The sequence below is a fragment of the Protopterus annectens genome, chromosome 17.part0 (assembly GCF_019279795.1).
Source record: "Protopterus annectens isolate FY-2018-M chromosome 17.part0, PAN1.0, whole genome shotgun sequence".
NCBI classification, from domain to species: domain Eukaryota; kingdom Metazoa; phylum Chordata; order Ceratodontiformes; family Protopteridae; genus Protopterus; species Protopterus annectens.
In genome coordinates, this window is record NC_056751.1 from 620,634,236 (window position 1) to 620,652,569 (window position 18,334).

The window sequence follows — 18,334 nt, forward strand, 5'->3', positions numbered from 1 at the left end:
ATATGTTGTCAGTACTACATGTAGCACTCTACTCTTGCATGGGAAAGCACTGTCAACAGTAGTACTGCCATAATACACTACAGGCCAGTGTGACAGCACGTACCCTGGGTTACTAACCATGTATGTAACACATTCACATGGATAACAGTGCTGTACAGGTCTCAAATACTTGTGTGCCCCAGACATGACACTCACACCCCTTGCTACTGTAATGACAGCACATAGTTGCATGTATTGTACATGGCATTACATACACATATTACAGATGTCATTACCCTGCTATGTTATCAGACTGGGTGGTGAGAACTTGTTACCAGGACTAAGCCATGCTTAGCAGGTGTCAGCATTGCTGCAATATAACAGCTAAGCAGATTTGCACACTGGTAAGCGAAGCCTACACGGTGTAAGTCCCCATACATTTAACTGTACCTTAGCACCACTTAGCTTCACTCAAACTCACGCAAAGCTGCTCAAAACTGCCGTAACCACTCTATATCCAACAGCCCTTGTTCTGCCTAGCAGCAAAATAAACAGTCATTGCGGGTCTTGAACCCAGGACCCTGTACACTATAGTCACAACAGTTAACTACTACGCCATGACCACTGCGAAGACAGTTGCTGTTTTTCCAATACATCTGTCACTACACATATTAATTTGTAGGTGGACTGGACATTCCAAATTGGCCCTAGGTGTGAGTGTGTGCATGTGTGTGCCTTCAGTGGAAGGTTGTGCGCAGGGCTGGCAACTCAACATCGTAAAACTCCACTGCCAATAATGAGCGGACAGGTGATCCACTGTGCCGACTCCCAACTGAGAAAAGCTGAAAGAAGAAGAATTGAACAACTGCTTTGACTTCCACAATTGTGTAGTAGTTGTTATTAATATTACTGTTGCAACACATATGTTGTTATATCATAATCTACACATATCAGATACATACGGTGAGATATATCTGGGAAGGTATACACAACCGTGATGTTTACACATGAAAGGAATATGGATAAATACATATACATATGGTGATCTATGTCTCCATGTACAAACACATGTACATTCATACATATGTCTGTCTACACATCTGTACAGTGCATCATATATTTGGCCATTTGTAGATCTCTTTGTATATACATACATATATATATATATATATATATATATATATATATATATATATATATATGCACATCCTATGTGTGTAGATATACCTATTTATGTTGATATATATGTAGATATCTATAACTATATGTGCATACATATCTATTCAGATATACCTATTTATGTCGATATATATGTAGATATCCATAACTATATGTGCATATGTATCTATATCTGTATATGTGTAGACATATACTGCTTTGTATATGTATATATTTGAGTGTTTATATGTATATACATGTACATATCTATAGCCATATATGTATGTAGATATGTAAATGTGTATATATCTATATAGATATATGGATAAATTTATATACATTTGTGTTTACCATATGTCCAGAACATGGAGTGGAGTCCTACCTCAGTAACAATAGTCCCAACCTCTTAGTGCAAGGGGGTATCATGTATGTATTGCAGGTATATATGTAGACTGTTACTACTGTAATAAGGGTTGTCTTAACAGACATGTTGTGTGTAGAAGTTCACATCTGCTTTTGACATGTGAGCCATTGGCTACTGACAGACATCCTAAGGACATCATAGTACAGTACCACTGCTAGCACAGTAATGATCCTGTGGACTACAGCAGAGATATGACCAATATATGTTGACAGTCTGGCACTCTGTGGTCAATACAGAGGTGTACGCATATCCCTTCATGCAAGACATGTGGACCACGCCTCCCAATGAGGGTGTTAATAGCCATGTACATGGCTATATCACGTAAATACTGGATTACATATGCCCACACAGTTTATGCATGCACACATGCCAGTCTGCCCTGACACATAATACCTGGTGGTGCAGAGGTCACCTGGCCACATACTACCGAGTTGTTAGTGACATATATCTGTACAGAATCCCACTGCTTTTTCAGAAATACACAACACTTATGGTGGCCTGGCAGTAGTCTGTCTTGCAAATAACTGGACATAACAGCACACTGGGTAATTACACTAGGCTACTAGGCATGTCCCAAACCACTGTGCAAACTACAGGCAGACTGCCACAACACTGGACATTTTTTATGGGGGAATACACGTGTACCTGTGATTATAGTGGGCTCTACATGCATGGTACAGCACAGAGTAACAGATACCTGTGAGAAAGTGCATACCCACAACCAATGTAAACACAGCCACAGCCACATATGGTACACAAGCTTAATATGACACTATATGAAGTGCCTGATAAACACCATCCTCATATGTGCCAATCACACACTAACCCTACATACACTGGGTCATGGCACAGTGTCGTCTGATGGCTGTCTGTGGTATGGGGCAGGTGTGTGTTTGACCCTGCAGACATGTGAGTCAATAGAGTACCATACACTGGAGCAGCATGTAGCATCAGATAGAACAGGACCAAGAACAATAGCATCTACCACAGTCTGTGAACAGCCTACGGTACGTATGCGCAACACACATACTGTCAACAATCACCCTAAGTACACAGACTCCAGTACTGTACACACAACCGCAGAAAGCACAAGGTATGTCCTCAGAAACAACAACTACTATACATAACATGGCTAGCAGTCTGATAACTGACTGGCTTTTTATCAGGCATGTTGTCAATAAATAATGGTGTACTGAACATATGCACCTTTTACTGCATGACATATGTACAAAGGTAGACATACTTGTTGCTGGAGCTACAAACATTGACCCAATACTGGCATGTTGCTGTGGTAACCTCATACATTTACTGTCATACCAGGGTTTCTTGAGACATATGTCCTATAATGGATATGAAGTCAGTAACTCTCATGGCTGTCACTATGTACTGACTGCAATCCTCACACTATGCTTCTGCAGCTCTCAGATAAGTGTGAGTAACACAAGAACAAAAGCCTCCACACACTGCACACTCTGCAGATGACCCTACAGATGGGAGTTTCATCAAAAACATAGCACTGTCATGACATGTATTAAAACATGTAGCCAGCCATATCCACGCACACCATGTTAGACCAACATTTCTCCAAATGCAGAATAGCAACACTTAAATTCTGTAGTCATGTCTGGCACATCCCCCTCCTGTCTGTTGGCCTGTTTCCACAGTGTATGTTGTTAGAGGTAAATCTCAAAACCATCTGTGATGCTGTTTGCCAAACACCAGATCTAGGTCCTGCTCACAGTGAATGAAAAGGCCCAATACCAACATGATGTTCCTAGACATTGGAGTGTGTTTCCATGTAATTGGCTATGGGAATGTTACCACAGCTGTTCCACATGCAATCAGCTAGAGGAGGACTGCAATTCATGCAGAGGCCATCAGCTGATCATGAGCATCACTTACAAAACACAAGCTGCTGCCTAAGCAAAGCAGGTGTACTTCTCCACATCCATCAGAGAGGGACTGAGAGAGACAGACAGAGACAAAGTAAATCAGAGGGGGGGTGGGAGAGTAAAACGTAAGCATGTTTGTGTCACACACCTACCAGCACAGGGTTTCAAACCCCTGACTGACTATGTATTGCTATCACATGTCTATGCAGTTATTGCATGCACCAGATAGCTTACATGTCAGTGAGCTGTCCAAACATATATGTGATGGTGAATGACATGTGCAACAGTGATATAGTAGCAATACGGTAGGTGTAGTACACGTGCATGCCCACATGAACAGGTATCAGCATCAACACAGCCACACTGTCTCAGGGACTCACACATTGACATACTTGGCAGGGTCAGGAATATACTTCCTAACTAGTTAGTTTGCCACAATACAGTAATGCGCATGTATCACATGCACCACAGGGGTTATCCGGAGGTTATATGGGCAAAGGGAATGTGAAGAGTGTCTGACATCAGACAGCATGCTTCAGTATGGCAATGGGAGTTGTAGTGAGTGTGAATGTGGTCGAAAACATCATACACCACACACACACACACAGGGTGCCAGTACTGACATGCATGGGTGCATTGCTTCACAGGTGTGAAGTGGTTGACTGTGCCAGAAGGCTGTACAAGGCTATGTGAAGGGTATACCTTGGCATGAGGCCATATGACAATGGTCTGCAGTATGGCTCAGGGGTGTAGTGTCTTGATTGGCCCACATAGGTGAGTACTGCATTCACCATCCAGTCACCTGGGTTACTATTGTGTGTGGCCAGTGCTGTGCAATGCTTGGCATGTATGTGTTCTATAGTCCATGACATGGACAGTGTCTGGGATGTGCACACGTCCCACATGCATGTACAGTGACATGTGGAACTGTACCTGGAGTGTCTGGCCCATGTTGTGTACACAGATTGTTATGATCAAATGTGCCAGTCCTGGCCTCATGTGGTGGTAACTGGTAATGGACAGCAGGTTGACCCTGCACCCACATTGATAGCATGATACATGTATTCCCTGGCATCAGTGGCATCTGTCCATACAGGGCATGTGTTTAAGGGCATGGTATGTCCTTTGTGGGTCACATTTGATGGCACCACAGTTGTTGCAGGCATCCAGTGGGGAACATAGTGAAGGTTCACTGTCTGCAATTACATGCCTATTGTACTGATGGACAGGATGCCATGCCCACTGTAATCCACTGCAATCACACCAATGGTTACTATCTGTGGTCAATATGCAGGGCACTACCAACATAGCAGTTGTTGCCAAGGCAAGTGTGTTTGTGTGTGACACATGGGCTGAGAGTGTTCTCTGGGTAATACAAGGTTTGCTTACTTTATTCACCAGAACTTGATGTCACATGTAGGGGTATGGATTGGCACCCAGCCTCTTGGCTATTTGACATCTGTTATCCTTGTAAGGTGAACTTTGTAACATATAATAGGGCCACCATATAAGAAATTTGCAAAACCCACTCCACAATGAGTCCAGTTGTTACACGCTCCCAGCCAGCTTCACACAGGATGTGAATGACAAACACAGACACAGACATACACATGCACACACACCTGCCATGTCTGGGATTAAAACTCCTACCTAACTAGTTTACTACACTACAGCATTTTGCAGTTATAGAACACGCAATGGCAATTACTGAATTACTTCTTCCCCAAAGGTGTATTTCAGTGGGAATGACATCAACAGGCTTACCAAAGTAGGACAATGGAGGTTGTAGTGACTGTGAATGGCCTCAAAAGCATTGCACCCTACACAGACAAACAAACACACACACAAACATCCACACTTGCCATGCCTGCGAATAGATCGTCTACCGAACTACTATATCACACTACAGCATTATGTAGTTATAGGACGCACCACAGCAATTGCTGGACTACTCCTTCCCCAAAGGTGTATTTCACTGTGAATGACATCAGCAGGCTTGCCAAAGTAGGGCAATAGAGGTTGTAGTGACTGTGAATGGCCTCAAAAGCATTGCACCCTACAAAACTACTATATCACACTACAGCATTACACAATTATAGGACGCGCCACAGAGATTCCTGGACTACTACTTCCTCAAAGGTGTATTTCACTGGGAATGACATCAAGAGGCTTGCCAATTTAGGGCAATGGAAGTTGTAGTAACTGTGAATGGCCTCAAAAGAATTACACCCTACATAGACAAACAAACACACACACAAACATCCACACTTATCATGTCTGGGAATAGAGCCCCTACTGAACTACTATATCACACTACAGGCTTGCCAAAGTAGGGTAATGGAGGTTGTAGTGACTGTGAATGGCCTCCAAAACATTGCACCCTATACAGACAAACAAACATACACACTTGCCATGTCTGGGAATAGAACCCCTACCAAACTACTATATCACACTGCAGCATTATGCTGTTATAGGATGCACCATGGAGATTAACAGAATACTCCTTCCTCAAAGGTGTATTTCAAAGTGAATGATGTAAGCAGGCTTGCCAAGATATGGCATTTGAATTGTAGTGAGTGTGACTAGCCTAAAAGGCATTGCTCCCTACACACGCAGACACACACACACACACACACACACACACACACACACACACACACACACACACACACACACACACACACACACACACACACACACACACACACACACACACACACACACACACACACACATACACACACACAGTTGCCATGGTGGGGATTAGAACTCCTACCTAACTAGTTTATTACACTACAGAATTACATAGTTACAGGATGCACCACAGAGATTACTGGGCTATTTTTCTCCCAAAGGTGTATTTCAAAGTGAATGACATCAGCAGGCTTGCCAAAGTAGTGCAACTGAATTGTAGTGAGTGTGACTAGCCTAAAAAGCATTGCTCTCTACCCAGACAGGGACACACACAGTTGCCATGTCTGGGATTAGAACTCCTACCTAACCAATTTATCACACTACAGCATTACACATTTATAGGAAGCACCACAGAGATTACTGGGGTATTCTTTTCCCAAATGTGTATTTTAAAGTGAATGACATCAGCAGGCTTGCAAAAGTAGGGCATTTGAATTGTAGTGAGTGTGACTAGCATTGTTCCCTACACAGGCAGGGACACACACACACAGTTGCCATGGTGGTGATTAGAACTCCTACCTAACTAGTTTATCACACTACAGCATTACACAGTTATAGGATGTGCCACAGAGGCTACTAGACTATTTAGTTCCCAAAGGTGTATTTCAAAGTGAATGACATCAGCAGGCTTGCCAAAGTAGGGCATTAGAATTGTAGTGAGTCTGACTAGCCCAAAAATATATTGCTCCCTACACAGACAGAGACACACATACACACACACATTTGTCATGTCTGGGATTAGAACTCCTACTTAACTAGTTTATCACACTACAGCATTATGCAGTTAGAGGATGTGCCACAGAGATTACTGAGCTATGCTTTTTCCAAACATGCATTTCAAAGTGAATGACATCAAGCAGGCTTGCCAAAGTAGGACATTTGAATTGTAATGAGTGTGACTAGCCTAAAAAGCATTGCTCACTACACATACAGAGTCACACACACACAGTTGCCATGTCAGGGATTAGAACTCCTACCTAATTAGTTTATCACACTACAGCATTACACAGTTATAGGACACACCACAGAGATTACTGGGCTATTTCATTCCCAAACGTGTATTTCAAAGTGACAGACATCAGCAGGCTTGCCATAGTAGGGCTATGGGGTGGGCAGTGTGTGTATGCATGGGCCATAACCCATTTATCTAGAGGTAGACACACCACACTCAGGCACATGCAGGTTTATATTCCACAGGTATGTGTATACAACTACTAGATGACTACTGCCTTGTACAGTCATGTTGCACAGCTAGCACTAGCACCACAGAGTCTTTAATGCTGAGGGATACCAGTGGCTAATTTCTACAGTGAGTGTCATTTACACATCATGTGGTTGTAGCCATTTGGCTGTGTGCTGGGTGGGCCAGGCCTCATGATGGAAGGCTTTTTGTCACTGTCACTCTATTCCACACATCTATGTATGTGTACTTTTGGCATATTATAGTGTGTTGTCCTTGGATATATGTGTGTATTCCTATCCAATGTGTGTGCAAAGCATGACTGGTGCATACTGAGGAGTGTATGCACTAACATCTGCAACTGTCAGATATGTATGGTCCACTGTTGTTGGAAGACATGGGCTTCATTTTGTTTGTGTGTGAGCATGCCCAGTATGCCCTTCTGTATTGAATGTGTGGATCCATTCCAGGTAGATTGTACTCTGGTGCAGACCTTTGTGTTCTACACCTGCAGCTAGAAAACTGTTTCTGCAGGATATCTGTAGATCAGTTGGCAATATGGGGTCAAACTGGGCAAAGGATAGTGTGTACTGTAGGTGATTGCGTCCGTGCTGCTTCTCCTACATGGTACTGGTATTAGCAGAGATATTCAGACATGTATACTGTTATACACTGTGATGTTTTATATCCTCAAGTACTGTCAGGTAAATATTTTTGCTTGCAGTGATGTCCTGGGGAACACAGGGTGAATACAGCTGTGTCCAGTATTGTGGTCACATGCCTACATATTCCTGGAATGTTATGCCATTCTGGAGGAGGATCTCCAGACACTTGCTGCTGGGTCTGTATATCCAGTTCAGCACCTTGGTATAGGGATGGCAGAGGATCCCATATGTCTACATACATCGGCGTGACAGTATGGCCTTATCTTGCTGTGGCAGTACCTCACAGCTGTACAGATTCACACAGGTTACCCAGAGGCAGTGGTCATACATCAGGACAGTACCCCTATTGTGGTGTATGGGCAGGTTTGTAGCCACCTTTTTTTTGTGTTCGCAGCCAGGGATAGTATGTGCACACAGCTGTGTTTCAGACTTTGCACATTCCATGCTGCCCATGCTCCCAACCCTCCCTCTGTTACTCTATCCTCTTCCATACATTATGCAAACATTCTCTGATACTTTCCCTATAGTTATCACCTGATCACAGCTGTGGTTTAGTGTTGGTCCACAGTGCATGCAGTGGGACATGGTGGACATGTTACTGTGGTTTGTCCACATGGCCTTGCATATGGGTTATGTGGAGTGTGTTATGTTGTTATTTGGGTGTCCATGACATAACATACATTGGCAGTGCAGGTGAGATGCAAGCCTTTGGCAGAGGCCTGTAGGCCATTTGGTGGTGATGCAGGCCAGCTGCAGCAGGCCATTGCATTCTGTCACTCCTACAGTCCCAGACTGCAATACAGTATATTCCCCTGGGGTGACATGATAGGTGTGCTGGTTGTTCATGCCAATACTTTCTATCAGTATTGATCAGATGGTGTGGATGCTGGCAGGATGCTGCTAACAGCTAGGGACACACCTGCATGGGACACCTGCACTGCATGCTGCATTCTTTCGCTATTGCCATGCACAGGTGGGGGCCATATTGTACCCATTCCCAACAACAGGGAAAATACCACAGAGGTACCTGTGGGTGGTGTTTGGGTGAGCTGGGTGCATGTTTGCTATGGACACTACTTGCATCTGACTCACAGATATGCATGGGGTATTCCAGTTATGCTGGCTTGTGCAGAGACATCAGTTGTTTCTCAGTACATTAGTCCTATCACCTTTGTGATCTGCAAGTGTTCAGCCAGACAATATCGGTATTCCTTACTACAAGCCCAGATAATGTGATGCATACCTGTATGTACAATTCCAAGGGTTTGTCCATTTCATGGTTACACATTATACACTGTATGTCTGGGGTACTTTTCCCTGTGTACTGCTTGCATATGTAGCCCAACAGTCATGCCATGTCCATCTTTCAAATGGTGACACATATTACCTCCACCATTTACAATCGCTTACTGCTCTAATGTGTTATACTGAGGAGCATTATCTTTGGCACTGCAGTTGTGAGGACTTGGCCTTGTCATCAGCAGTAGTGGGCAATGGTCACCAGGTCAAACCTCAACATGCATACATACTGAGCACTCTCACACAATATGAAACACACACAAGCCTAACACATGCATACCTGCATATTGTACAAATGCTACAATCTATCCTGCTACCTTAGCCACCTCAGCTCATCTGTGCTTCACTGGTATTATACCTGAACATACATGTTACTGCATGTCTACATCGGATTGGATGCGGGACACACCTGACTGTTACTACATTTCTACTTAGGATTGAGGGGGCACCAACTGACTGTACATTTCTACACAGGATTTTGGGGCACAATCAGACTTTTCGTTTCTACATTTCTACATAGGATTCTGTTACTACATTTCTACTTAGGATTGGGGGGGGGCACACCTCACACTTGTACACATTTGCTATGACTGTATTGGTATGTCAGGTACTCCATTTCATTCTGCATTTGTAAATTATCATGCAGACTAGAGGCATATTAGTGTACTGCAGGTCTTACGTTTGATTAACCTACATATCAGTTTCTGACTTCTTACCCTTCAGAACTAACATCCCACTGCCTTACCAGATGTAGTCTGTCTGTGTAGGCTTGGGGGGGAGGTTACCCATAGCCATCATTCAGAGGCCTTAGCACAGCCTTTGTTTGTGTTTGTCTACACCTGTCCTGCTGGCTGAGACTGTTGTTGGGAATGTAAACCTCCCTGACTGGCATGTGTGTGTCATATGGACACACATTTGGCCCAGCACATTTCCTGCAGTGGGTTTTGTCACCATGTGTAGCACTGGCTACTATGATGACACCAGTATTTGTTACAGATCACATGCTGGCACTATAGGTGTCTACTATCTGCTGGCATGTCATTCAGCCAACCGATTCCCTTGCATGCTCACATCCATACTGTAGGTACAAGTCACAACCCATACTAATCCATTCGACAATTGGTAAGAAGAGTGACTTACCTTGTGGGTGTGCCAGTACTGAGGATGGTGCTGGAGGGCTTCCTATGTTGGATGCACATAGTACACTCCCTATACATGGTTGAGCACAGGTAGTGTAATGTTTGGTGTCCCTTTTACTGTATGTGTGAGTCAAAGAGAGATGTCATTCCCTGGGTTCCTCCTGTGTCAGTGTATGTGCTATATATTGCCTCTTTGCCAAGGCCAGGGCATACTGGGCACTCACCTCCATCTGCCTACTGGGGCAGGCTCAAGTTGTTCCTCCTTCAAGTCACTCTGTGCCTGTGCAGGCCTTGGCAGTGGTGGGGGGCTGTGTAGCTCTGCCCCATGCTGTTCCTGCTGCAGCTGTTTCCACAGGATCATATTGTGTAACATGGCACATATGATGACAATTTGAGTACATGTAGCTGGGTAGTACTGCAAGGCTCCACCAGATGTGTCCAGGCACCGGAACCATGACTTGAGCATCCCAAACACACGTTCTATTATAATTCTGGTCTGTGCCTGTGTCTCATTATGGAGTTCTTGTTTGGTTGTGTGTGCATTTCAGATGAGTGTCATCAGCCACGGCTCCAGTGCATAACCAGCATCCCCCACTAGGTGACCGTGAGGGATGTCCCCATTGGCAAATCTCTGGTACAGCTGTGTCAGATGCCAGATGTGGGAATAGTGATAGCTTCCATGACAGCCAGCACACACATTCATTATTATGCCCTTGGCATCACACAAGACCTGGCAGTTGATGGAGAGGAAGCCCTTGTGGTTGATGTAGAATGTACCCTGCTCACCGGGTGGTACTTTGATGCATATGTGCGTGCAGTCTATAGCACCCACTACTTCAGGGTATTCTGCGATTTGGTGGAAGAGACACATATTGCTGGCCAACCCTCACAGGTGTTGGGGAAATATATGTGCTCACTGGCATGTGCTGACATGGCATCCAGGAACTGGTGGAGTACCCTGGATGCTAATGCCTGTAAGATCCCCATGATATTCCCAGTTGGCCTTTGGAAGGTAGCTGTGGCTAGTATTCTTAGGCCTACACATACCGTTGTATCCATTGGGATGGGTTCCCCTTTGTTAGTTCTGTGTGCCAGGCGTGGCTGGCACAGCTCAACAATTTGCTGTAGAAGGTCCCTGTCCACCCTATAGCACTCCACTATCTCCAGCTCATGTAGCCCCTGTTAGGTTACTCTGGATCTGTACACTCCTCTCCATCTCCTCACTGTGGGTTGGTCAAGAGCATTTTCATCCTCACCACCTTCAGCCTCTTCCACATGTTGATGTATGATATCTATTGCAGCCCCTATCATTTTGTTATTTTTGTCTGTTAAAATTTCCCTGCTTGTGGGAAAAAACAGAGGGAAAGGTGTTTGCATAGTTTATAGTAGTGTTCTGGGCTGGCCTGGTCTGCTGCCTGTGTAACTGACTGATTCTGATACATTTTGCCTGCCAGGTATGCTAGTTCTCCCTGATTACCTTCCTACTGCTGTTTTCCCTTCCCATTGCCTTCCTGTTTAAGCCCAGTGGTGTGCCATACAAACACAGTGCTCAAATGTGCACAGAGCTGCCATTTCCTGGTTTACTTTTGTTTCCCCTTTAAAACCTGGTGCGTGGCACGCACACCCTCTTAGGCAATGTAAAGAGTGCTAGACAGTCTCATACACACCCCCTTGCTAGCTCTGCTGAGCTAAGGGCAAACCCGAGCCACAGGGTTCCAGTCCACTTACAGTATGCCTGATACACACCTCTATGATGTCAGCTAACTCCTAGGTTTGCACCAAGATAGTCCTGCTCTTACACTGTTGGGTGCTGACTAGCATTGAGGGGAAATCTGGGATTCAGTATCATTCCCCTCATTTGCATAGGATTGCCTGCTGATGCATAGTTACAGGTCCCATACTGAGCCTCCCCCCTTAGCAACCACTATTCACTGGCCATGTTGTATTCTGCCTGCCATTGAGTATAATGGCAAAATAGTAATTTTGGTTAGAATGCTTATTTCAGGTTTTTTTTTTTTTTCGCACAATCCCATTTGTGTGCCGCTGCCCTACGTTTAAACAGCAGAAATCGGCTAAAAAAAAAATAACAAGTTTTTTTTTTTTTTTTGCAACTGTTTTCCATGCCAATGGCCATATATTTGGCCATTGGCATGCTTTCAACATTATATACACCCTTTATTTGGAGCTGTCATGGCTCCGTTTTGTAGTTTGCAGAAATGTACTCGGTTACTAACCAAGTGCATTTCTGCAGATTACACTAGTCCTGCACAGCTGGCTGCCAGATTTCTGGAATGCAAATTCACCTCATCTGCATGTATTTCACCTGAAAATGGGGTAATTTGCATACAGGAGCTGAGTCTGTGCAGGACTAGTGCAGGAGCGCTTGTGCACATCCCTGCAGCATATTTCTGGATCGCACGGCAGACATATTGCCTGCTGGAGCCCCTGCACTAGCCCTACACACCGTGCAGGGATTGCTGAATCTAGGAGTGTGTCTTAGGTGGGGCAGTTATTTCATTTATAGGGTGTGAGGCAGTTATTTGATTACATTTACAAATATGACATCATCATTTGGTAGAGAACAGCACAATATTAGTTTCACTGTTTGTTGTGCTGGTGAGCTGTGTAAAGAGGGAAGTAATGTCATACAGGTGCTGAATTCTTTTTTTGCTGGTTCATATAGATAGGTAGATAAGATAGAGAGATAGATTAGACAGATAGATAAATAGATATATATACATGGATAGACATTGATATAGATAAAGATAGAGATATGCATATAGATGTTCGTATATGATAGAGATGCATACACAAACACATATATATATATATATATATATATATATATATATATATATATATATACACACACACACACACACACACACACACACACACACACACAGACAGGTTTACTTATTTAAATATTTGTTGTTATTTATATGTATGCGTGTTTAATGAGTTAGTCATATTGGGAACAAGTCTATTTCTAAAGGAGACCCACCAGGGGAAAAACAAGAAAAGAAAAAAAAGAAAAGAAAAGAAGAAAGAAAAATATACTCAGCAGACCAAGTTTTAACAAAACATAGGTTAAGTTGCATTATGAAGTTTAGAAATAGACATGAGCAAATGAGTTAGCAAAATATAAAGGAATATGCTTTGAAGAAGAAATTAAAATAGAATATACCTGCATATGAATGCAAAAAGAAACAAAAAATTATTCGCAGATATATGCAATATTTGTGTATTTCCATTCACAATTTGTGTAAACATATTATTCTCTATTCTGAATTGTGGTATCTTGTTCCAAGATAATATGAAAATAAAAGAACATTCTTAAAAAGGTTCAGTTGATCTTGCAGGAATAGCATTTCATGCAGGGTATCAGGAATTGTTCACAAAGGATTTTTAAAAGCAAAAAAAATTGAAATACCTTTATTAAAGTATGTACATGTGTGTTCATGCGTGAGTGTATGTGTGCATATGTGTCTGAGTGTGAAATGTGATGGTCAGAGCATTTCTGCGTTTCACTAGAATAATAATGGTGAGTGTGTGTGAGAGGGTTGGTGTGGGTTGGTTGTGTGTGTGTGTGTGTGTGTGTGTGTGTGTGTGTGTGTGTGTGTTTATGTGTGCGGGTTCCTATGAAATGTGGTGGTCAAAGAATTTCTGCATTTCACAGGAATAAAAATGGTGTGTGGTGTGTGTGTGTCTATGAATTGTGGTGGTCAAAGAATTTCTGCATTTCACAGGAATAAAAATGGTGTGTGCTGTGTGTGTGTGTGTGTGTGTGTGTGTGTGTGTGTGTGTGTGTGTGTGTGTATGTGTTCTAGATATTATCAAAGCTGAAACACAAAGAAACATACATATGTGCATGTGTGTGCACGCGCACATACGGTTTCACTTTATAATCTCAAAATACTAAAATATTGAATTTCAGTATCTAGAGACTATAAAGCCGAAAAATCAAAACACCAAAACCCCAAAACCGCGAAATTCAAAATTGTGAATGTAAATAGACCAAACACCACACAACACATACACCGTCCTCCCCACATTACAGCAAGCAAACAAGACGCACAGAAACACAACAATACAAACAGACAAAGCTACCCTACATATAAGCAGGGGGGGGCAAGCCACCCTGCACCCCCCCTGTCAGGGGCTGTGCCCCCTACACCTCCGGTACTTAGATATACTAACTCCGAGGTTACACCAAACAGAAAAAGGACAGTAAACTCACCATTGCATACTCTAGAATCCCCTCGCATAAACACATCACATATGTACAAACACCACCACTTTCAACACTTACACACTCATACTCTTACCTACCTACCCTAATCCACACCTAAATCTTCCAAACACGCTCACATACACTGAAATCCCTACTCAAAACCCTTAAAAAAATATTCACTTACTTTAAGCTCCAACCATATGCACACACCACACCGTACATCAGGCACACAGCATATCCCACTTCACGTAGTGCACCACCGCAACCCCGAATTCGACATTTCTGGATTCGTGGTTATGGAGTTTCACTATTTCAGAAGTTTGGCTTTATAGTCTCGAGATACTGAAATTTGATATTTCAGTATTTTGAGATTATAAAGTGAAACCACATGCACACACACACACACACACACACACACACACACACACACACACACACACGCACACACACGCACACACACACACACACACACACACACACACACACACACACACACACACACAAATATGCTTTATCGCTTTCTCCATGAGCAATACACTTAGTTCTGTTCTATCTAAATATGTAAATGCTGTAACTTTCATCCATCTTATATGTGATCATAGTGTTTTGCTCACATCCTTAACTTCCCAGCATCTGTCCTTCTGACTGGTTTGGTGAACCCATACCGCTCAAGTGTACAGATTTCTACCTCTTATTTTTGGTCCATTTCTCAAAAAAATGTCATTTTGTGGCAAATCATTGGCAAATTATTGATGAGTGAAGTCAGAAAATAAATGTAGAAATTTGAGATTCAAACGTTCTACCTTTCAAAAAATTCATGCTAATGCAAAACCTACTATTCAACCAACTTTGCAAGTTTGTAAGAGAAATATTTAAAAATTGTCCCTTTTTTGAGCCTTTGTCCTCCAATTATTTATGGCTTTGTCCAGATTTCTTGCTTTAAGAGGTTAAGAGGTATGGGTGGGCCTGCTTATTAAAGCTACACACTACAATGACTTCTGAGCTTAGTTATACTGCACTGACTACTCAGATTATATAAACACTAATTTGTGTGCCTAATTATTTGTTTTTGAACTTAGTTCTCTGGCATGGCGCATTGTACAATTCATTCTATCACTTATTATTTAGAGCTGAATGCTTTCTATGCCCTAAATGGGGCCAATTCAAAGACATTCAAGAAGGTAATCAGTATTGCATAACCATAATCTATAAATCTATCCCTTATTTATAAACCTGGCTTGCCATCTGTTACCCGTACAGGGTTTTTTTTTGGCAGTAGTTTATTTTAACTTGCTAGAATTTTTTTACAAAAAAAAAAATATGAATCACAACAAATGAAATGTCATAGGTAGACAAAATATTCTTGACTTAGTATCAGGACTCCTATTCTAACACAGAATCACATCCCCCGGATTTACTAATCTTCTGTGCAGAACTAGCTTAGTCTTGCATGGAAGTGGCTGTTTAGGAGCAGGATGGCAGAGCACCATGCATATTAATGAAGGCGCACTGCCTGAGCTCCTAATCTTAAACAGAGCATGTAAGAGTGCAGGGGGCATGTCTGAGAGCAGAGCTCCCAGAATATATATGCCCCTGCAATGAAGAACAGCACAAAGCCCTAAAAGAATGAGCGAGACTGCTCATAGGTGTACGCATACCCCCAGCAACATCCCCCCATGTGTACAAGAGCAATAGTAAATACAAGCAATATAAAGATACTTTTTTTTTTTTTTTTAATGAAACAGGTTAAATTTAACCGTAGGTGGGTGGGTTTGCACATCGCTTAGCTACGGGCAGCTTAAATGGCAGAAGAGGATAAAAAGGAAGATATATGTAAATTAAGCAATATAGCAACAGTGTAGTGGGCAATATAGCAATAGTCATTCCCAGTTCGAGACCCACAGCAGCACATTCCATTTCCCATGTCAAGACCAACAATTTTAGTTGCATAATGTACTAAATAGCATATATTTGTGAACTGGAGTACTGCATTACATGCAGATGTGAGGTGTCAGTGTCATAATGTTGCAAAGTCCACAGATAATCACATATGCGCCATACAGTATATGTACACAGGAATCAGGGATACAAATGAAAGGTAAAATGTGTAATGAATGATAACCCCATACAGCTTCCAAATCCCCCACCTTCCCAAGAACCATCACACATTACTGCCTAAATTAGTACAGTGGTAACCGGGTGTAAGCACTAGTAAGCAAGTGTAAGCACTATTAAGCAGCAGTAAGCGGGAGTAAACATATGTAAGCACTAGTAAGCGGGTTTAAGCCTGTTTGCATGGGGGTAAGCAATGCTCACACAGGTTAAGCAATAGTGAAGCTAAGTCTCTGTAAGCATCATTAACCGGAGGTTAGCAGTGCTTACCCTTGTGCAAACCCACGCAAACCCACATACAACTGCTTAAAAGTGCCTTAATCACACTGTATCCAATGGCCCTTGTTCTGCTCAGCAATAAAATAAACAGCCATGCAGGTCTTGAACCCAGGACCCTATATACTATAGTCATAGCAGTTAAGCACCAAGCCATCACAGAAATACATAAAAATGAGGTATCACCAAACAAATCCTCATGATAGTAAAATCAAACTGAACACGTGAAAGGAATCAGTATACAGTCATATGTTCTATAACTTACTACATAACATAAATATGTGAACTGGAGTACAGAAGTAAGCCCAGATGTGAGGTGTAATTGTAATAGAGTGTTGAAGTCCCCTATTACACACAAGGACTCCATACAGTGTATGTGCACATGAATCATGGATACCAGACATGTGTATAAGATGTAATGAATAATAAATCAATGCCAAAAAGCATATATAATGCTAAGTAAATATTAAGCAATGCTAAGCATTGCACAGGCCAGCTTAGTTGGTGTAAGCAATGTTTAGGCCATCTAACTCAATTTGCTCAGTGGTATACCTATTTTATTTTTATTTATTTATTTGCAGTTGGTTTATTTGCAGTTGGTTTACCAGGATAGTCCATTGGGCCTAGAAGAACCGGTTTTCAATGGAGGCCTGGGGAGAAAAGCTCCAAAAAAAAAAAGAAATTTCCAGACAAACAGAATAAGTACATACATTTCTAAAAAGCTTCTTAATGCAAACTAACAGACACAAGTTGAAAACAAACATTAAAGCTTAGGCTACTTATAAGTACAATGTAAAAAAAAAAGAGTACAGTCATAACTTTTGCATTTGATAAAAACATTAGAAAATGTGAATTATTTGAAAAAGTACAAATAATGAGAGGTAGGTTATGGCATTAAAGAGGTAGGAATTATATTGTTATATGGTGTGGTTAGAATTCGAGAAAGTAATAAGTATTGCTGGTGGCTTTGTTGAGTAGGAAGAGAAATGAATGGAGGATGAAGGATGAAGGGTTCCAGATTTTTATGATGGATGGGAACAAGAGCATTCCGGCATTGGGACGTAAGATGAGTATGAAGAGATTTTTTGAATGAATAGAGATTAGAGATGGTATCAATAGATGGTGGGAGTGAGTTCCAAAGACGAGCTATGTTAAAGGATAGTAGGTTTTTGCCTGGGGGGCTTTTGGTTTAAGTATTTCTAATAGGTTTTGACTTGTTTGACCTTAAGATTCTATCAGGTAAGTGTCCAAACTTAAAGAAGAAGACAGGGAGGACAAAGAG